We start from the raw sequence: 22591 nt of genomic DNA, 5'->3' as shown, positions 1-22591 counted from the left end.
TATATTAAGACAGAGCACCCTGTCTATATTTTCTCTCTGCATCACTCTCCCTCCCCACCTCCTCCTTCCATCATCCTGCCTGTGTTTTTCCCCCCTCCTCAGGGATGTCGTGAGAGCATTGTGGATCACCGAGCTTCAAAGACACAGGATCTAAAACGAATGCACCGTTTTTACTTTTGCTAAAAGCACAAGGTACCTTGCTCACGGCGCCACTTGTGGAATCTGCTACCGACGTCTCGAGTTGGAGCGTTTGTTGCGACATGACATGGAGTTTATGTAAAATGCTCAAACCAAACAGAGTATGACTGGTCTGGCCCCTTCCATCTCTAATAGTGTGTATTTCACAGCACTGTGGGCCCTGGAGGCATCCATCTTGGATCTTCTCCAGTCCAGTGGTTGCGTGGGTGGATGGGACTGTACTGTATTTTGGCCGCGTTCCAGTCCAGTTGGCATGGAGCAAGCTTGAGAGACGCACGGGATTTCCCTTTTTACACCAACCCCCTCTTCCCTCCATTAACCAATTAGACAGTAGAAACGCCTAGCTGAATATTTCAAGTAATTGTATGCTGCTTTCAAAATGTAATGTACAATCTAGTAAATAATAAAAAGTGGAGTGGCTAATGAGTTGGGCTTTCCTGACTGGCAGAATGGAACAGTGGAGATGTGAAAAAAAACAAAAAAAACAACAACACAGAGTCCATCGGGGAAACCAAAGAGCCAATTTGTGACAGACTGTTTGAATGGAGTCAGACATTTATTTTTTTGAACTGTACTTTCAGGTTGATGGGCCCTCCCGTCTCTCAAACAGGTAAATTCACTTTTGAAACATTTCTATGAAACACTCAAAGGCGAGGTCATTCTTTGTTCAAAGAATTAGTGAGGAATACTGTGCTATGTCCTGCATCTATTTTTACCCTTCTATGAATTTTTATCTCGCTATAATGCTATGATGTATACGATGTAACTATATCATTCTCTGTAAATATCACCGCCACCGCTTGTATTAGACCAATGTTGAATTATGTTGCTCCAGAGTCAGTCAATTAGAAATGTAAATAACAAGTAGTCATGAAATACCACTCACTCCATTGTGACAAGGAACCAGGGCTGGGGGGGTCGGAGCGGCCCTTCATTGCCAGCATGTGATGGCTATTCACCTGTTTCCGTCGTAAATATTTGTGCAAATTTACTGTCAGCGAATGATGAATGTTATCAATATCACACAGTTACAAAAAAAAAAAATGCTCCCCCATTCTGGAACTGTGCATGTTATCCACCAACAGGGGTCGTCCTTGCACAGTTTGTCCTCACTTGACTGGTGACTCCAAACCAGAGGCTGCATGTGAAGTAGCTGCATGGTTGCCCTACTTGCATCTGTATATAAAGGCAACCTGTATAGAGTAAGTGTTTTTTTCTTCTTTCCAACCATAGACATTTTTTGCATGAAGGACAACCTCATCCTCTTTGTTCGCCTATTCTTTCCGCCCCTGTGCGCCCAAGTGTTCTCGTCCTTGCCCCGGCCGTCCTCCTGTAAACGACCCACATCAATTCACTGAGCCTCTGCCCTTTTACAGGGGCTGCTTGAAAAAATATGATGTGACATGTGGGATGAGCAAGACGGAGCGAGAGGAGGAGGCGGACGCCGTGGTTGATGTATTTGCAAAGGACACTTCACCATCGCCAGCCTGACATTGACAGACTTCATCCTGACAAACTGGTGCATACTTGAAAGAGGACATGCCTGGCACATATGAGTAAGCGTGTTTACATGGTAAGGACAACATGTGACCTTCGCGGGGGCACACTTCAACAGTGCCGAGTGGGACAAGTTTGTTTTTGAAATACTATCCATCGACACATTGCTTCACTTGATGTCAAACGGCAGTTTGGCAAATAGTTAATGATTCCTCAAAAACGATATTGAGTGACAGACATGTGTTTTAGAAATAAAATTGTAATCTCGACATACGTTGGGGGACTCAAGATGGCTGTTTACAAACCACGGTGAAGCAAACGTCTTCCATATTATCGCCCTCGCTCTCTTTCTTTTGAGTGCTACCAGGATGACTGCGCGCCATATGCATGTCAGCTCTAATAAGTCAGGGCCACACAAGAGGTGTCGAGAAAGGGGAGCGTCATCAGTCAGCGGGCTGACAGAGCATCTCAGACACATCGGAGTGATTTCGGAGTCATCATGCACAATAGCGAGTACAAAATGTAGGCCGAAAAATAAAGTCTATCCCAGCTGAGTATGAGTGGGAGGCAAGGCGTCGCCAGCAGGCACGGAGCTGACATAGACAAATAACCAATCACAATCTCCTACCCACCTAGAGACAATGTTGAGTCTGTTTTAATTAACCGAACATGTCCTAGCATGACCTTGCCAATTCCACGGAGGATTGCTCTGAACCAAGTTCAAATCAAACATTTATGTTAGTTATTATTACACCCAGCGGACGTTGTATCGGTCTGTGGTGGTAAAGAAGGAGCTGAGCCAAAAGGCGAAGCTCTCGATTTACCGGTCGATCTACGTCCCAACCCTCACCTATGGTCACGAGCTATGGGTCGTGACCGAAAGAACGAGATCCCGGATACAAGCGGCCGAAATGAGTTTTCTCCGGAGGGTGTCCGGGCTCTCCCTTAGAGATAAGGTGAGAAGCTCAGTCATCCGGGAGGGGCTCAGAGTCGAGCCGCTTCTCCTCCACATCGAGAGGAGCCAGATGAGGTGGCTTGGGCATCTGATCCGGATGCCCCCTGAGCGCCTCCCCGGTGAGGTGTTCCGGTCATGTCCCACCGGGAGGAGACCCCGAGGAAGACCCAGGACACGCTGGAGAGACTATGTCACCCAGCTTGCCTGGGAACGACTCGGGATCCCCCGGGGAGAGCTGGAAGAAGTAGCTAGGGAGAGGGAAGTCTGGGCTTCCCTGCTAAAGCTGTTGCCCCCGCGACCCGGCCCCGGATAAGCGGTAGATGATGGATGGATGGATATTATTACACCCCGCTTCCCTCAAAATGTCAAGATTTTCTTGAAATACAAACAATGAATTAAAATGGAAACAATCTACAATCCAATCCAGGTTTGTATTTGAACTTTTGGATGGATTTTACTGTCCAAATGTACTCATAGAGGTGCATATCTATTAAAGTACTGGTCAAAAGTACCGGATTGTTGCCTTGGTGTGGAGGTTTGCGCTTTTCTGACTGCCGTCTTGGGATTTGCAGAGCTCTTGTTCTTTTCTGGTCAGTGATGGGATTTATGACTTGGTCTTGTGTATAAATTCTTGTAAGAACATGTTCTGTTCCTTCTGAAGGGATGAAAGGATGGAATATGGGAACACATTTTCTCACAGAGGTTTCAGCCATCAAAAGAGAATTGTTGTTGTGCCGCAAACCTTTCAAGACTTTGCGTGATTCCCCTTCCCGTTAGATTTTTCTCCCTCCCGCTTTGCGCTTGGCGTTCCTCGTCAGTCCTCCTGGACTCTCTATCTGCGCGGCCCATGTGTTGTCTTGACACCCAACTCCGGAGCATCCTAGACCTGGGTCATGTGACACTGACCTGCTATGTTTTACAAGGCTGCGGCGCTGCACGGGGGCCTCAGAGGAAAGGCAACAGCAGGAAACCAAGCGCAGGGCGTGTGCATGTGACTTTCATGGACACGTTTCAAACCGGAGCGCGTTTAATTGGGGACAGCTTGTTCAGTTGCGGGGGGGGGGGGGGGGGGAGGTCTCCTATTGGGGAGTGTGCTATACTTAAGGTCAGTTGTGGCTTTCTTTCTGTTGTCCGTCGCCTTTCCCTGAGTCACGTCTCTTATACGCGGATGTTTATTCTTTTTATTTGAAGGCAGCGTCACATGATAGTACTGGCAAGTTCATCCAATTTGTAAAACTGCACACCTCTATAGCTCTGGATTAAATCTGAAAATGCATACAGTCGAACCTCTGAAGTCAAAAGCCCAAGAGAAGATACAATTATGAGGTTGGCAGTTCAGCGGGTCTCGTTTACGGACTAAAAGTGTTTTTCATAGAACTATTCGCTGTAATTATGACTTTATGCTGAGTCCCGCTTAGGTGCCAAAATATTGTTGCCATAGGAACGGAACTAAACTAAGGACCCCCCCTGTCTAGAATGACCGCTAATGGCGAGAGATTGAAAGTCTCAGCAAGCAAATAGTTAAGATTACTCTCCCGGAAATGACTGTGAGCCTCTGAAAAATCCCAAAACGAGTGCATGTGAGCGAGCGGAGAGAGCTGGGTGGGGTCAGGCCACAGTATTTCAAGAGATGGAAGTGGGCCATAAAAGGTTCGACTCCAAGAAGCCAGCGAGACGGCGTTTAAACTTGCCGCCCCGTAGCCTCGCTCGACTTGGATCAAAACCGCTTGGACTTTTTCCACCTGGCTGACGCTCGTTTTTTTTTTCAATGCTCCGATGGCCTTAATCTCCTCTCTCCTCATCTGCCTTTTCCCGCCCTCCCCCTTCTCTTTCCCGCCTCCCTCCCCTGCTCTAAATCTCACACTTCTGCAAGAGCCTTTTTCCCTTGTTTCCCCTCCTTTCTCTCTCTCTCTCTCTCTCTCTCTTTTCATCCCCAAATGAGTTGACCTTCACTGTCGCCCGGCCGTAATTCTGCTCTCGCTCGCTCTGTGGCCGTAATCTACGGCTGTAGACTTGTATCCTGTTGCCCTCCGACGTGCACACACACACAGGAGAGATTACACAGCAGTGTCGGTGCATGAAAGATGACCACAGACACACACACACACACACACACACACACATACACAGGGGCGGATTTTAGGCCATTAAAGTAGAGGCCAGTCCAGTCTCAGATCGCTGCCTCCCCTCCCGCCCCCCCCTCTTTGTTCCCCCAAATCAGGAACAGCTGTTCTCCTCCAAAGTTATAAGTCACTCACTCGGTGGAAATTTAAAAAGCCATTAAGCGAGCCCCCACATCTTCCACTCCGCCCCGCTAGTGCGTGGGTGCTGGCTTATCTGCGGCTGCACACGCTGGCGCGTACACGAAAATTACAACAGGGAACCACTGCGTTTACTAGTTTACGGGAAAGATTGTAATCATGTCTCCCATACCCGGAATACACGTCATTGAGGCGGGAGAGCAAAAGCGGGAGTCGGCCTAAGTTGCATATGTGCAAGTCAAAAGTCTTAAAGTTTTGAGTTAGCGTGACAAAAGTCACTCCAAACTAAAACGAATACTGAGACCAATTAAACGTAAACTAAAACAAAATTTTCACAATACAAACCCAAAACCGTTATATCCTAGTCCCCAAAAATTTTAAGCAATTCATAAGTCACAAGTCATCTCATACAATCTGGCTCAGTCAAAAAATATTTGCTCATTAGCCACTCTGGATTCACAATCTCTAGTTAGTTAGCTGTTTGCCCGTACAATCTTTCTTTCAAAAACAAATGCCAACAAAATGTTGTAAATTCAGATTTTTAGTCCTGAACAGGTAAGACATTCAAGTTATGTGGCTCAAGTTAAATTGAAGTCGATTGTTTTTTTGTTTTTGGTCAAGTTTTATTCATGCAAATCCCAAATTGAGATACAAGTTAAAATAAAACGTCATTTTCATCGATTAAGATGTAATGACAATTTCATGTATCGTATTCAAATGTAAGTAAGCACGTGTACTCTGTCTCCAAAAAAGTAGTATCTGTGGATTTCAGTCCTAAAATTGATGAAGCAAGTCTGACTCGAGTCAAGTCATGTGACTCCAGTCCCCCACCTTCGCTTCGAAAGGAAAAGCTTGCTCGCTCGTCCGCTTGGGCTTCAGCAGCCAGAAAAAACAAGGCAGGGGCCAGACGCGCATCAAGCCCATTATAAGCAGCACAGTGGATATTTGCATGCCAAAAGTGAAAATTGGGGCTGCAAACAGTTTTTTTTTTTAACCGTCTCCTCCTTCTCTATCTCCCGTGGAGATCTTTCATTTCCTGTAGGCCCCAATGGTGATTTCATAGTGAAGCTCGGGGTTTAAGAGTGGCAGTCTGTGGGAGGGGGAGGTGGTATGTGGTTGTGAAGTGCGGGGGTATTTGGGTTCAAACCAACATCAACCTCCACCTCGCTCCACTTGTCTGTTCTGTATGTTGTTTTTTTTTAAATGTGTGCATGCTAGCGTGGACACTTGTTTTCTTACTCTGTCTGCCACAGTCATTCAAAATATATTCACGGTTTACAATTTGTTTTTCCCAGGTGAAAAAAAAAAAACCCTCACCCATTGAGGGTGAGCGTTTTCTGCCCTGTCCAGATAGGAAAGTCGTGCAGAAATTGGTGGTCAATGTAATGTCGAGGTGATGTAACTTTTGGACATTGGGGAGGAGTTAGATTTAGCCTGGGTTGTTAGTGGATATTATGGAGAGTCTCTATAACGTGACAGAATGGAGAAGCCTGACGAGTCGCCAAAACAGCACCCTGTTTTTTTTTCCGATGAAAAAGAAAAACATAAGCAAGGGGGAGGAAGAAAATGCAAGCTTTTGCTCCTATAAGGGAGGGGCACAGTATGGGATTGGGAAAAAAAATGATTGCCACTCAATTACAGGGCAGAGCAAATAACGTCAACATATACAAACATTAAAGGGCTTACAGTAAATGAAGTGCAGTGAGACTTGTTTATTAGCTGTAGTTCCACCAAACATTTAAATAATTCTGTGACTTTTGCGGGGAGCGGTGCTGTAGGGCTAACCCAGTTTTCTTTTTTTTTTAAATTAAAAATAAAGTAGAAGTCTTCCAGTGGTAAGTGGTAGTTATTATATGACCTTGTGAAGTGGTGAACCTTTTCAGGGCACGGATGACTCATGCGTCCATGAAGCTGATGTCTTCTTTTTGGTGTCTGTCCAATGTGCTTACCCACAGAAAAAAAGAGAAGAGTGTCATGCCCTGATCCCAATAATTGTGGCACATGAGCAATTTCTGCTCTTCACTTCCTTTCTCTTCTGGGTGACACACACACAGACCGCAGAGAAGCCAACAGCTGCAGCCTTCAGCTTTCACTTCCCCTTCTATGAACGCACACATATATCTGTTACCATAACAAGTTCCCCAAATGTGGCCTCTCGTGCCCTCTGTAGCCCCGCCGCTCACGCCGTACCAACACATGCGCCTGTGTGCACGCTTACATGTGCAAGTCTGAAAAAAAAAAAAAAACTGTTGCCAAAAAGTCTTGAGGAATAAAAGTAGCGCCGCTTTGCTAGATGTGATATTTCCATTTTATTTAGGCGAGATGCTCAACTCCGATAATCATAAAATTACATGCACGGCATACACTGTAGGCGTTGCAATGTAAAATGAAAACAATATCACTGAAGGTTGATCAAGAAAATATAGCAAATATTTTTATTTATATATATATATATATATATATATAAACTATATATATATATATAAACTATATATATATATATAAAAAATATATATTTATATATAATATTATAAAATATCCATACATCAATTTTCTGAGCCGCTTAATCCTCACTAGGGTTGCGGGGGGTGCTGGAGCCTATCCCAGCCGTCTTCGGGCAGTAGGCGGGGGACACCCTGGATCAGTTGCCAGCCAATCGCAGGGCACACAGAAACGAACAACCATTCGCACTCACACTCACACCTAGGGACAATTTAGAGCGTCCAATAAGCCTGCCATGCATGTTTTTGGAATGTGGGAGGAAACCGGAGCACCCGGAGAAAACCCACGCAGGCCCGGTGAGAACATGCAAACTCCACACAGGGAGGCCGGAGCTGGAATCGAACCCGTTACCTCTGCACTGTGAAGCCGACGTGCTAACCACTGGACTACCAGGCCGCCTATTATAAAATATATAATATATAAATATATAATATTATATATTATATATATATATAAATATATATATAAAATATCTAAATATATAATTATATATTTATATATTTTTATTAATATATAGCAAAAATGTTGCACGTAGTATGTTTGAGACATAGACCGTAGAATGGGGTCGGTTTTATTGATCTACATCTATATCTATATTATATATCTGCATGTGTGTGTGTGTGTGTGTGTGTGCGTGTGTGTGTGTGTGTGTGTCTCACTAAATTCTGTTGACCATGTGCAAACGGATTATTTTTTTCTCCATAAGAGAAAGATGGTATCATAAACAATGATTTCCGATGTGCATGTCTCATATTGTCGAGTGGACTTTGATGCCAGTCACAAAGTCTACTTTTTACTTACTGGACATGCACACTCACAGTAAACCAGGCCAGACAGAGTGGCATCGCGTGACTAAGGCTTCACACCTCTCTTTCACTCGGTGAAAGCACGAAAATCCCTGGTGCACAGTCATGTGAGAAGTGTGTGTGTGTGTGCGTGTGCACTTACATTCAGTGTCTGTCTGTCTGAGCTCTGACCTGGTTTGGCCTCTCTATTTGTCATTTACACACACTAGCTGTACTGTGCGCACACACTTGCAGAAATAGCCGCCGCCGTGCGCTCTCTCTGGCTTGTTTGTCAGCAGGCAGCCACGTCAATCCCAATTAAGGCAGAGCAAACAGCGGGCCATTGTTTGTTGGACTTCACGGCTCAGTTTATGTGCAATCCCACCAGGCCGCCACACTTTATGTCCGCTGTTGCGGCCTCGGTGTAAATTGTCGGCGATCTCGGTGACATCATGGATTTTCATTGTCGCCGGGGCTTTTTCTTCTCGGCGGGTGAGGGTGGGGTCGGGTGGGGTGGGTGTTAGCTGAGGAAAAATGAATGTCTGCGCTGTTAATGTTAAACAATTGCTCTTGGATGATCTCACCGCATGCACTATAGACAGTAAATGGATGATTCGGAACATTTAAACGAGGCCCGGGTACAGTGAACACGCAAATAGTCGTGGTTTGGAATGTGTAAATTTGCCTACTCACAGATTTGTATTCTTCATGTTCGAAATATAGATTTCAACATATCGTGGGCGGGTCTAGAACAAAATCTACGAGTAATTGACGTCCACTTGAGAACCAGTCCCAAGATGCCACCCGAAACAAGAGTGTGATTGATTTGTGCCCCAAAACAGCTACGATCCATCCATCCATCCATCTTCTACCGCTTATCCGGGGCCGGGTCGCGGGGGCAACAGCTTTAGCAGGGAAGCCCAGACTTCCCTCTCCCTAGCTACTTCTTCCAGCTCTCCCCGGGGGATCCCGAGTCATTCCCAGGCAAGCTGGGTGACATAGTCTCTCCAGGGTGTCCTGGGTCTTCCTCGGGGTCTCCTCCCGGTGGGACATGCCCGGAACACCTCACCAGGGAGGCGTTCAGGAGGCATCCGAATCAGATGCCCAAGCCACCTCATCTGGCTCCTCTCGATGTGGAGGAGAAGCGGCTCGACTCTGAGCCCCTCCCGGATGACTGAGCTTCTCACCTTATCTCTAAGGGAGAGCCCGGACACCCTGCGGAGAAAACTTGATTGGGAGTTCGCCAGATTTTTCAGCGAAATCAAGCAAATGGGTGACTTCACGGCCGCCAAACTGCGACTATGTGATGGTTCGCCGTATCGCCTCTCCTCCTCCTCCTCCTCCTCCATCTTCTTCTCCGGCCCACAGGCTCACTATTGTAACAGCGAGCTTGCGGCCAGATGGTTGACTGCGCTGTTCTCAGGGCAGACTGTGGCCGCATGCCAGTCTTTGCCATGGTGCCGAGGTTTCCCAGGACACACTAATAAATGTTGTTATTCCCCCTCGCCAATGTGTAACGTTGGCCTGCACAGCTGGCACAGAAAGATGCCGGGTCCCGTCAGCATGTCATAACACGCCACCCATGCACTTAGAAGAGCCACCTTTCCTCCCAAGTAAAATGAGCTCTCGACGCAATTGTTTGGAACTGTCCGTTCGGCTTTCCACAGTGGGATGGGAAGGACGAATGGGGGGTTTCCTTTCCATGTTTCCATTCATTGTATTCCCCTAGACAAGCTGAGGTCGAAAGTAAACAAGCAACTGTAGTTTGCTAACAATCGATAGTTCGACCGCTGGCGAGCGACACTTAATGAATCATTGTTTCAATTCTCGTGTGCTTTGAACCGACGAATATTACGTGGCCGAATTTTGGGGCCTAGTACATCCCTGCCCTTGCAAATGGCTTAAGATTTTGCAGTGGAGACAGGAAGATTTATCAACTTGTCTGGAGTAATGACACCTCTCCGCATAGCTGGCCCAGGTTTTTTTTTTAAATAAAGAGGATGATAATAATGATGCGTTCAAAATACGACACATTCTGTATTAGCGCAGGGCAGAATCTGTCTGCCTTTGCATCGATCAAATTCATCAAAAATTGCTCGACGCCACCTGCACCACAACTTAGACCTGCTTTCACCCGGTCTAAACTCTAATCTGATTTCAGTCATCAAATACTCAGGTGTGTAAAAGAAAACGCCCGCGGTCCACTAAATTCCTAAACACTGTAAACTAGACTTGCCCCCGGCACAAAAATGAAGATGCGGCAGTTTTTACGCCGAGCGCCTATGCGCTGGTTGCTAAAATAGGGCCTTAAATGTCAAAGAAAGTTTGGACAAAGTACAAATGAATGACATTTGTGGAGCTGTTGCAACCCGAGGGAAAAACACACAGCAATGCCACCCCCTGCACACGTTGCGCATGTCAGAAACCGCAATTCAGATATATTTTACAATAAAAATCGCAGGTGAATTTGCGAATAGCAAACTCGATATCGTACCGTGCTACATTGTACCATACTCAGGGCCACATATGTCAATGGAAACTGATGCGCGCTGAATTTGATGGTGTGGTTGGGGATGCCTGGGGGGCAACTTGGTGGTTTTTGCCAGCTGTGTGGGATCACTTTCAGGATTGTAAACATGGCGAGAGGGACACTTCACGTTCCCCAGCGCTGAAAGGGTGGCCCTTTTGAAATGCTTAAGCCCGTGGGTGTGCCTTTTGCACCCCAGTGCCCCCACCCTCCTCTACCACCACCTTCCTACGCCCCCGCCTCCTTTCCTCTCCGTGTTTCCTGTTGAGCTGGCTAGACTCCTTTGACAGATTTACAACTTTGGGGTCAAAGTTTTTCGACAGCAGCAGATAAATCTTACACCGCCCCCTCCTTGCTTCGCCCCTCACCTGATAAAAAGACACATACTCTCACAGCCCACACCCTTTCATGTATAATCTGCCTTTTTGTGTGTGTGTGTGTACGCCTATGTGCTGGAACACATGTGTGAGGATGCCTGCACTTATGTGTATTGGGGTCACGCTAAAGTGCCTTGTCTCTCAATTGACAGTAAGAATGCAGGCTTGTTCCCGACCTCGAAAAGATGGGCTTTTCTCCTTTTCAAGAAGGGGAAGGTCTTCTAATTTTACCTCCTGCAATGTTTTACGGTTACGTGCTTGATTACCGTTTTCTTCTTCTCCTCCCCCGGATACATAAGATGAGCCGGAGTGTGCTTCACCCCCGCTAGCGAGCCATCATTTGTGTTTTCTTGCTCATCTTTCTTTCTTTTCTCCCACTCTGTGTCTCTCATTACACACTCCGGAGGCGCCAAGAGAAGTATTGGCTCTAATTTGTTTTGGGGCGTGAGGCAAGAGAATCGCAATTTACAGTCTCTAGCCAAATCGCAGAGTCTTTTTTTCCCCCATTGCCGTTCCAGTGGAATTGTATTTATCATTCATCACTTTGCGATACCGAGCACGCGTTATCACCGAATCTGAGAGAAGCAGCACTAAGATGTGATTTGGATCGGTTCAGAGCAATCCAGGCGTCGTCTTTTTTGTGTTGATATTGGATGTGTACTTTTTGTGTGAAGATAAACGATGGGCTCATATTTAATGGGAAGTTGACTAATTTTTTGTTCTTCTCGCTGCAGAGGGCCTTGCTTGTAGGTCATATAAAATTTGTGTTGATGGTGAAACGGTGTCCTTGTCCCGGATAATAACCTGCATACATCATGCAGTACATGTATAGAGACCTTGGGTCTGGCCTTGCTCTGTTCATGTGCGCTTGAAATCCTCCTTGCCTCGGTTTTGTTGAATGACAAGCATACTTTTTTTTTTAACCCCTTCACTTCAATCTTGCAATTATACAGAGCCCCCAATATGCTTATTTCATGGCCAAAAATTAGCATTTGCACCCTAAATTGTGACCACAATATAATCGTGTTTGGGAAATATCGGCAACTAATTTCCCGCCATTTCAAAGCTGACACTCAAATCATATCCTGTTTATACCAGACGACAGTGGCCATTCGGCCCTATCCACACATTTTCCTCCAACAGGGGCTCGATCGATAGACATGATTGATTGGCTGGTGCGCTGTGGAGAGCCAGCGCTGATCGATGTTAGCTTGGCTGACTGCCGCAGATCGTACGTCACTGTCAAATGCCAAAAGGTGTCAAAATAAGAGACTTTTATACAATATCACTATCGCGTAAGAAGTTATTTTAAATGAATTGTGACAAAGCGTAGCTTCAGCCTACAACAACCAGATAGTTAACGTTAGCATCGAACTGCAGCTAACAAGGGTGTGTAGCGAACTGGGCTAGGTTGCTAACGAGGCTATGTAGCTAACTAGGCATGTTGCTCACTAGAGCATGTAGCTAACTAGGATTTATATTTAACGTAAGAAGTTATTTTAAATGAATTGTGACAAAGCGTAGCTTCAGCCTACAACAACCAGATAGATAACGTTAGCATCTCACTGCAGCTAACAAGGCTGTGTAGCGAACTGGGCTAGGTGGCTAACGAGGCTATGTAGCTAACTAGGCATTTTGCTCACTAGAGCATGTAGCTAACTAGGCTTTATATTTAATACTATCTATCCATTTATCATTTAGGTGTGTCAACTTTCTATAACGAGGCTGTGTTGCGAGCTACGCTATTTATCTGCTCATCCATTCATCTTTTTTTCTGTTGTTGAGTTTGATATTCGTGCTTTTAAATAGTCTAGAAACTTTGGCAACACAAAAGCCTGCTGTTTTCCAATGTGTATACACACACACACACCGGCTTGGTAGGGAAGTGCGTCAAAGATTGCAAAACACGGCATGCCTTGTGAAACATCGCATACGCTGCAGAGCACAATTGTCAGGCGGTGACCTTGAATTCTTAAGAGGCCCCCGTTTGGCCCGTAGCGTGCTTCACGCATCACTGCTGCACAGTGATAGGATAGGCCACGAATGAAGCAGCTAAATGACAGAGATGAGCTCTACAAGCACCTCCGCAGAATCCCCAAATGAGGGAAATGGAGAAAAATCAGGGGTGGAGTCGCAGCATCTCCAGGGAAATCTTATCGTACCAAAGTTGGGGGAGGTTTAGGCGTTCTGAGCGAGAGAGCAGGATGAACAGATCAGAGTTAGCGAGAGCTTTAGGGGATTAACAAATGAACAAACCTGTTGTCCTCTCTTCACCTTCCCCGTTCTTTATTTTTTGCAAACTAGAACATGCTTTCAATATTCGAGTCCTTGTCTAACCTCTGCTGATTTCTTCGGGTGAATGTTTCTTTTTGCCCGAGCTGTCTCCAAAAACTCTCCTGGCGCCTTCCACGCTTCGATTTCTAAACCCTCTCTTCTGGCTGTTTTTTTCTCACATCCTTAAAAGGAGGGAAAGACTGACAGAAAAGACAGCACGCTCATGCCGCCTGGGCAGGTTTGGTTGGATTTTTCTTTCTTTTCATTTTTTAGTGGGGGGCGGGGTCCTTTACATGAGTATTACAGCTGCAGTTAAAGAAAATGTACAATTATGACTCGCCCCTTTAAAAAAATATATTAGTTCTTCCTTAAATGGTATATCCTCCAGCCTCCCCAAAAAATCCAACCGGAAACAAACTCACATTGTTGTACTTTATAAAAAACAGAGCAATAAGATACGTAAATAGAATGTTAATAATTTGTGCATCACGATTGATACGTTGGGGCCAACTTGGCCACAAGAGGGCAGCATAATATAGTCATGCAGACACAATCAAAGAAGATTTTCACAACTACTGGAAGATTTTCGCCAAGGTCCTTGTAAATTCCGTTTTTTTCCCCTTTTTACCGTGTACACCGTAATACTCCTTTGTGCGCTCCCCTCGGTCCTTTGACACCTGTAATAATCTCATGTGACAGGCCAGCTTTCCACTCTGGTGGCCTAAAAACTCGGGGACAAGACAGGAAGTGAGAAACAGACAGCAAAAGACGGAGAAAGCGAAGATGCCGTGAGTTGCAGCGAGTTCATCCAGCCCCCGTCCTACCCCTTGAATTGTCCTGCTCGATAAGTGAACTTTGATAGCCCACATGATGTTAACTTTGCGTGATTTATTTGGCTGCGCCACGATGATATTGGATGGAGAGCAACAAAGAAAGAGCATGGATAGACTCGATCCCCCAAAACTAGGACAGTCACTGTCTAGAAATGTGGACTCATGTTCCTGTTTCCAGCGATTCCCAGGAGCCTGCTTACTCCAAAGCGCAGTCAGTTCAGTACTGCCCACCGGCCGCTTTCGCTGTCCTGAGCAGTCTCGTGTGTTGTTGATGTCTGATCTTATGAACACTGAAGCGTAAGTGAGTTAAGGCATCGCACCACAGCAAGTACTGGACACTCTTGTCTCTTGGAATATATCCAAACAGTTCAACATTCATCCCCCCCCAAAGGCGCCAGACGGGCATAAGTACGTGGGTAAAATGTGACCGCATCGTCTGTAATTAGAGAATACAATTTGTGCAGAAGTTGTACTTGTTATGGTTGAAATGTACGATGTCAGACTTGAACTTGGAATGGATTCAATCGGTCAAGAAATGTGAAAAGACAACATGCGGAAATGCCAGATTTGTTTTAATTTTGTCATGAGCAAAAGTGAGATGCTGAATATTTGGCAGTTTCGTTGTTCGAAAGCCCATTTCGACACTTGGTTTACTATTGATATTGTTTCTCTTGTATTTGATTGTTGTCGTGTCGTGTGTCAAATTGACTTCCCTTCTCAGTTTCCTCTTTTTGTCGTGTTTTTGCAGCCGAGCGAGGAAACAAAAAGTGATGCAGTGAGTATGCAATAATAAAGGAACGCTGGTTGGAATATTTTCGGTCTTTTTCAAAGCTCTGGCTGATGCTCTGTATGTCATTATCCATCTGTTTGGCTTGAGAAGAACTGGCTGGCGGAGGCGACGCGGAGCCTCGCGTGGACATCTGCCAGCCTACCTACGCCTTGCCTCTGCCGCCCCATTAGCATCATGTGGCGCCTGGCGCTCGTCCAAGTGAGACAGTGTGACCTTAATCTTTGTGCCTGTCACTGAGCTCCGAACGCATCTGCTCAAGTCCAGATGCACGGTCATGGCCGCCTCCTCCGTTTCTCGCCCCGCGGTCGACGTGACGATCCCGAGGCGTTGTCGCCGCCTCCTCCCCACGGTTGACAAAGATGCTTCATATACGGCTGGTCTATAAGTGATTTAAAAGGGAAATATTAAAAATTATTATATATTTAAGGGCGGCCCGGTAGTCCAGTGGTTAGCACGTCGGCTTCACAGTGCAGAGGTACCGGGTTCGATTCCAGCTCCGGCCTCCCTGTGTGGAGTTTGCATGTTCTACCCGGGCCTGCGTGGGTTTTCTCCGGGTGCTCCGGTTTCCTCCCACATTCCAAAAACATGCGTGGCAGGCTGATTGGACGCTCTAAATTGTCCCTAGGTGTGAGTGTGAGTGCGAATGGTTGTTCGTCTCTATGTGCCCTGCGATTGGCTGGCAACCGATTCAGGGTGTCCCCCGCCTACTGCCCGGAGACGGCTGGGATGGGCTCCAGCACCCCCCGCGACCCTAGTGAGGATCAAGCGGTACGAGAAGAAAAAAAAATATATATATATTTTAAGTTAAAATGTAATTAAAAAGCGTTTTGCTCAATCCTTGACATGGTTATTTCGTTTTCAAGTTGTTTCCCGTTTGCCTTTGACTTTTAAAAGCGAGTGTCAGGCGTGTTATGATCAGCGCTTTTCATCGGGCCGCTCAATTAACTTGCCCCGACAGGACACGAGAATCGATAAGCAATTAAACAACCTGTAGCAGAGAGGTGACTCCGGACATCACGTTGGACTGCTATTAAAGTGAGTCAGTCTGGCTCCGATTCCGCGGAGAGGAAAAAAAAAAAAATCATAAAAAATCAGGTTGTGTTACTTGATCTTTTCTATTGACTTTACAAGAGCTATTTGCAATTTTACAGTTGACATTTGAGTAACTTCTGTGTGCAAGTAGCATGAAGAAATAGAGCTTAGAATAAAGTTCAGTTTTTAAGGGAGGGGGGAAGACGAGCCAGCCCAACGTCAGGCGATACTTGGCAAAAACCGAGACCAGGAAGAGCTGTTGAAACCACCCATCCTGTGTGAAGGAATTATGAGGAATTCTTACATGGAATATAGAAAATGGTTTTCCAGAGCGCTAATATTTTAGCATCGAGAATATTTTACGACGTCATGGCGAGCAGTCGGAAAGCATCGCATGACACAAATACTCGTCCTCAATTATTCGCAGGCACCCGATGAGCATATCAACTGTGTCACTTCACAGTTTACAGTGCTGTCGGAGAGGAGCAGGGGTGGGGGGAGGGGGGGGCAGGATGCGTGCGTAGGTGTTACGAGCGTGGGTTTGGTCTGCTTGAACCGAGGCCGGCACCTCATTTGGTTGTCTTCAAGCTTAGGGAATGTTTAGCAGACAGGGGGGGGGGGGGGGGGGGCAACTCATGGGCCGCAGTTGATCTATATTTTGTTTTGTTTTTCATCTGGACGGATGGGTTACATGATTCATAAGATGAGGTCACATATTTTTCCATTTAAAGTATTCATAGAATTTAAAAAAAAAATGTATAGTTGATCCAACTTTGTGTAAATAGCCTCCTATTTTACAATCCGTCCCAAAAAAATGACAACTAAAAACGCATCAAAGAATTTTTTTCAGTCTTCCGTTCCCTTCCCTCACGTACTTTATTTTTTTATTTTTGATTTTTTTTACAGGCTTCCATTTCCACTAAATTAGTGCCCAGGGTTTTTAATTGCTGTTTATGAAGCTCGTTTATTAGCGTGGGAGTCTGCGTTCGTGTGATCTGGCATCCAGCAAGCCGGGCCAAGTCCTCTCCAAATTTCCCTGTGGTTTTTGCATTTCTTTTTTTTTTTTTTTCCCCTCCTGTTGTTTCATTCCCTCGGCCCTCTTCCTTTCTTTTTTTTTTTTTTTTTTTTGAACACCACAACGTTGCTGAGCTCTAACCGTACACGCTGCTGTTTTTATAGAGAATTAGCACGTTCCGACGCAGCGCTTTTAAATCAGGCCTCCCTCCGTCGCTAACTGCCGAGCAGGCACGTGCCAAGAGCCACACATTTAGCATACGGAAGCTATGATTTAAACCATTGTCCGGTCAATATTGTTTTATTGCTCCAGCGCCACACTGCTGGAATAGAATAAGAAGCAATTCATGACCCACGCGGATGCTACTTTCTTTCCCTTTCCCGAAATTTCTCTTTCACTTCCCCTCTCGCTCTTCCTCCACGTCGTGCCCCCTCCGCGGCTCTCCGCGGGCACCCTTGGGGCTAATTAAACCTTAATTACATTTGTTGGAATTGATTTGTGATTTAGTCTTTCTTCTGTTGTTCCAGCTCATTGGCCCCCCTAGAAATGTCATTAATGCACCATTATTTTCACGGGCGGCCTAATTAAAGGGACATACTCCCTGGGTTTCCTCTGATGAGATGCTGGGAAGGGGAAGCCCCCCCCCCCTGGCGTTCCAAAATGGGACACTCGGTGTTGGTGTAACTTAACCCCGTCTATGTTCGAACATTTTGTGTGATACGAGGATGCCAGGGGGCTGTTTGGGAAAGACGTCTAGTCATGTTTTATGGCAGGTCATTATCATATGGCATAGTTGTTTGGGATCGATGCCCGGGAGGGGGCTCTTATTCATTGCCGTTTTCTCTTCGTCTCTGCCAGCTTTAGCAGAAGCTAATATGGAAGCGGGCAGATTTTTGCCAAGAGCAGCGAAAGCCTTTTGCGTACGGAGCCAGAACGCTTTCAGCCATTTGCTTCCAATTGTACATAAACACCGGCACACTGGGGGAAATGCTAGCCAGAGTCGATTTAAAAGAGAACAACGCCCACCTGTGTCGATAAAGCTCACCAATACACGCAAAAATCTGCATACAAAAACATTTCACACCAGATGCGGTGCATGGGGAAACATGCGGCGTGGCGCATTAAATCTACTTTTCTGTCTGATGGCGATGACAAGGAATTTAACAGATTCCACCTCAAAAAAATTATTTTGTAGTCTGTGCTTTTTTTTTTTTAACGGGTACGGCGAACCCTTCCCTATCTTCCTTGAATTGTGTGAGTTTACCGTATGAGGCATGTCCGAAAAGTTCCAGGACTGTTCTCCCAACATTTAAGTCCACAATGGTGCCTTGAGATACAACAGTGCAGGAACAGGAACAGACTCAAAATGACACAATGCATCGTGAGACCAGTGTGTGTGCAAACATGAATTTTGTATGAAATATGAAATACATGTTGACACTATCCGCTGGCACTGTTTGGGTTGATTTCAAGAGCTAATTTTGACTGATTAAATCGGGGGCTACTTCAAGAGTGTATCACTTCCATGCACCATCAACTACGCGTGTACCTGTGGCTGTAAACGGTGGTAAAACATGAAATAACGTCGTATGCGTTCGTCAATCTCCATACGAAGGCATGTCCACCCTCATTCCGCATGAAGCGCGCCTTGGTTCTCCTTCAGAAAAGGAAAACGAGAGAACACAGCGGCAAATGAGTTGGCAGCTGTTTGCGCTTCTTTTAAAAACGCAGTTCTTTTTCCTCGGGGAGACTTGTGGGAGAGGGGGCTCTTAAAAGGGAGGGGGAAGGAGGAGGGGGGAGGGGGATGCGGTGCATTTACATGTGGAAGCTCAAAGCAGTAACAAGCTTTTCCCAGCCTGCTGTGGCCTGGTATGGCCTACAGTATCCTGCTACAGCTTCCCTCCCTGCGACAGCTGCCATGTTATCGGCTAGTTTTCTTGTTTTCCTGCAGCTCGCTCGTAAACGAATCACCGAGCCAAAGACTTGGCGTTCGATCGCAAACATGATCTGTCGGGGTTTATTTTAAATGTATTTATTTCAGTGTTTAGCAAGAAAGTTGAACACTCCTTGAGAAATTGTCTTGCACTCCACATCAATATATATTTAAAAAAAATCTAAAGCTAATACTAAAACTAATAAAACAGATGTTTTAGAAAAAATAAAATAAATAAGGGCGGCCCGGTAGTCCAGTGGTTAGCACGTCGGCTTCACAGTGCAGAGGTACCGGGTTCGATTCCAGCTCCGGCCTCCCTGTGTGGAGTTTGCATGTTCTCCCCGGGCCTGCGTGGGTTTTTTCCGGGTGCTCCGGTTTCCTCCCACATTCCAAAAAACATGCGTGGCAGGCTGATTGAGCACTCTAAATTGTCCCTAGGTATGAGTGTGAGCGTGGATGGTTGTTCGTCTATGTGTGCCCTGCGATTGGCTGGCAACCGATTCAGGGTGTCCCCCGCCTACTGGCCGGGGACAGCTGGGATAGGCTCCAGCACCCCCCCGCGACCCTTGTGAGGATCAAGCGGTACGGAAGATGAATGAATGAATGAATGAGTGAATGAATGGTCCAGGATGTACCCTGGCATGCGCCAAAAGTCAGCTGGGATGGGCCCCGAGATGAGGAAACATGGTATCAAAAATGGATGCTGTTATATAAGTCTTGATTGCATGCGAGTGAACAAAAAATGAACTCCCGCATTCTGACACGTTGCTCACCGTCGTTCACTGCCGGTATAAAAACAAAACAAAACCGCCGAGCCGCGTTAGCTTCCGATCGCCATCGCGTCAAGTGCCCGTCTGTACTCTGCTTTTACTCGCGTCCGTCCATTACGATTGCACATAATAGGAGTCCAATTCAGTGGCGACCAGCCAGCCGCTCCAATATGCTGGTTGGCTGGCAGTCTGACGGGTATGTAGGCCAACTGCTTCATAGATGGCTGGGCTGGTGAGAGCGAGAGGGAGGAGCGGGCGTGGAGGACGGGTTCACACGAGTTTGTTGCTCATATCTAGCGGCTTCCTTGGCACGTCTCTTAGCACCCTTCCCTATCTTGATTATTGCCATCTTTGGGGGGTGTTCCTGCAACTACCGTAATCCATCACCGTAGTTTGTAGTCCGCACCTTAATGTGGCAAACTAAGCCTTGCATCAACTCAAAACAACAGATGAGAATCTGGATCATTGTAGTGAGTGAATGCGATTGTGATTTTACTGGTTGCTTGCTGGGAATGAGGGGGGCGGGGTAAGAAAAAAAAAGCAATACAGCGAGAAAGTGTCACTTTATTCGTTATAAAATTGATTTGCGGTGCTTTACCGGAACCCTGCAATTGCTGAGTCATCTGGAAAAAAAAAATAAAGCAGCGCCTTTGCACTCGTTCCTAATCCAGGATAAGATGACATTTTTATATTCGTTTACAGCAAATGGCGTTCAAGTGTAGCTCAATGGGCCCCCAACAAAATGCCAGCTAATAAGGGATTTAACTTTCGATGCGACTCAAGACTTTCTCCATGCAAGGCGTCCTTCATTCCTCCTCGCTGCCACTGAACTGGAAAAGAATGGGTTAAACCTGTCTGCGAGCCACATCTGGGAGTCATTTGAAACATTCCACAAGGCTTACCACATGTTTTCAGATGGACTAAATCCTGCGCAAGTCTCGGCTGTCAGAGGTTTGAAAAATCATCGTTTTTTTTTCTTTTTTTTTTTTGCCAGGAGAGGAAAAATGAGAAAATTAAACTGTATAATGGCTTTTCGCTCTTGCAGGTGACGGTGTCGGAATGTGGATGCTTTTAGGGGGCCCGTCCCAGTGTGTGGAAACACGATTCCGTGCCCTGCTGGGTGTTGTTTGTCACGATGCTGCCTTTTGGTGCAGTTCAAAGGCAACTTTCAGGGCTTTTCTGTTTCCATGCAACCGATAAAATCGCATCGGCACTCCAAGGGGGTGGGGGGGGCGCAACTTGAAACTCGAGCAGCTTTTCCGTGCACTCATATAAATGCATTCAGCTTGTATATCTTCATGCTATTATCATGCTTTTAGTCTTTTTTGTGGCCTTCGGTCTTACTGCAGAGCATAATGACAGATCCCCCCCCCCCCTCTATAGTTTGAATGACATACTAATAAAAACACGGGTTATAGTGTGATGAATAGTGGGCTGTTTGGAGTTTGAAATAAATATGCGGCAGACAGGATTAATGAAAATTCAATGTGGATGGTGATGGACCACCAGACCTTGGCACCGCCTCACCCTCGAGTTATTCGACGACTCTTTACATAAGCTTGCCACAACGATGGCCGCACTCACTCTTCTCGGGAAGATTGACAAGTAAAATCGGATTTGCTCGACGAGCGCGGGCTTGAAGAGGCTCGGCTTGAACACGGCGCGCTTTCTTTCTGCCAAGTTGTTAATGATAACCGCTAATATGCATCACAACGATAAACGGGGGCAACTCGAAATTAGCCGTAAAACATGGCCGTTCTCCCTCGCTCCATCTGTGCCACCCTGCGACATGTGGTATGTGGCTCCATGCTAGGGGGGGGGGGGGGATTGATCGGGCCTGCTCGTGTTACAACACTTTGGAAATAGTTTTGCACTTTCATACTGGACAATAAATGGCTGCCGAGGCCATTTCAAGGGGGTGGGAGCAAAGCAGATTGTGTGTGTGTTTGGGGGGGGCAACTTCCTGGTCTTCTCCCAAAACAAACAAATAAATAAATACACGGCGGAACGGTAAAGGCAGATCACTCGTACATTCAGGTACCACCGGACCAGCAGCACACACGTGTGCCGCGCTCGTAGATACAAGCGAACCGCTGTCAGGCTTGTCTGTCACTCTTTGTTGCTCTCTCGAAATAGCGCTGGGATCCTTGAAACGTGTCCAAATTCTAATTCTCTTCCTCTGTACCGTTGCCAGACACAAGACGAAGCGAGTGCCTCGCGAGCCGGCCGACTCAAGCTTGACAGTTTGAAGATTTGCTGGCGTTAAATTAAATGAAGCTTTGCACTCTTTTACACCTCACAGCTGCGCGGCGCTGAGCGAAATCCAGTTTACAGTTTTCTCAGGCGCCCCCCTCCCCCTCCCCCATATGTTCCCATTTCCGATTTCAATCCTTTTTCCTTTGCGAATGTAAGCCACAATTTTGAGGTTATGATTGTTGTAATCTGTTTTTGCAATTGAGTTACTTGTGTTCAGTTGAAGCTGTCATCGTGAACGCTGTTCACAATTGAAGTCAATAAAACAATCTTTCATATTAATTCATGCTTCGTTTGCCTTTATTTTTTAGCATAAGCCTAACATATAAGACCAACATATTGATAAATAATCAATCTGATTTTGTTTATTGCAGGAAATATCGATTGGCTGCGGGTGTTTGTTAAATAATAGATGTGAGGAGGACCTTGAAAAATGATCGCGCATTAAATTGTAATCGCCATATTGAGGAAAATAACATGCAATTACCCCCCCACCCCCCCAGACCCCCCGTCCCCAAAATGGTTCAAGCCATTAAAAATCAGCCCCGCTAACTGGCAGCGTAAATCCGGCCCACAAGATGAGACTGTA

At 46.1% G+C, this 22591-nt stretch overlaps 1 long non-coding RNA gene across 2 annotated transcripts; it reads left to right on the top strand.

The window, feature by feature from the left end:
- LOC127603489 (uncharacterized) lies at positions 1 to 22146 on the top strand. 2 transcript variants are annotated; one of them, XR_007963071.1, is made up of 4 exons: positions 1 to 808; positions 1284 to 1400; positions 1575 to 1754; positions 21944 to 22146. It is a non-coding gene; the product is annotated as an uncharacterized LOC127603489 (long non-coding RNA). The 2 variants fall into 2 exon arrangements; XR_007963072.1 differs by lacking the exon at positions 21944 to 22146 and adding an exon at positions 14076 to 14159.
- The last annotated feature ends 445 nt before the right edge of the window (positions 22147 to 22591 follow it).

Source organism: Hippocampus zosterae, chromosome 7 (assembly GCF_025434085.1).
Source record: "Hippocampus zosterae strain Florida chromosome 7, ASM2543408v3, whole genome shotgun sequence".
Taxonomy (NCBI): Eukaryota; Metazoa; Chordata; class Actinopteri; order Syngnathiformes; family Syngnathidae; genus Hippocampus; species Hippocampus zosterae.
Note: the sequence above shows the minus strand (reverse complement) of the source record. Positions and strands in the feature narration are given on the sequence as shown.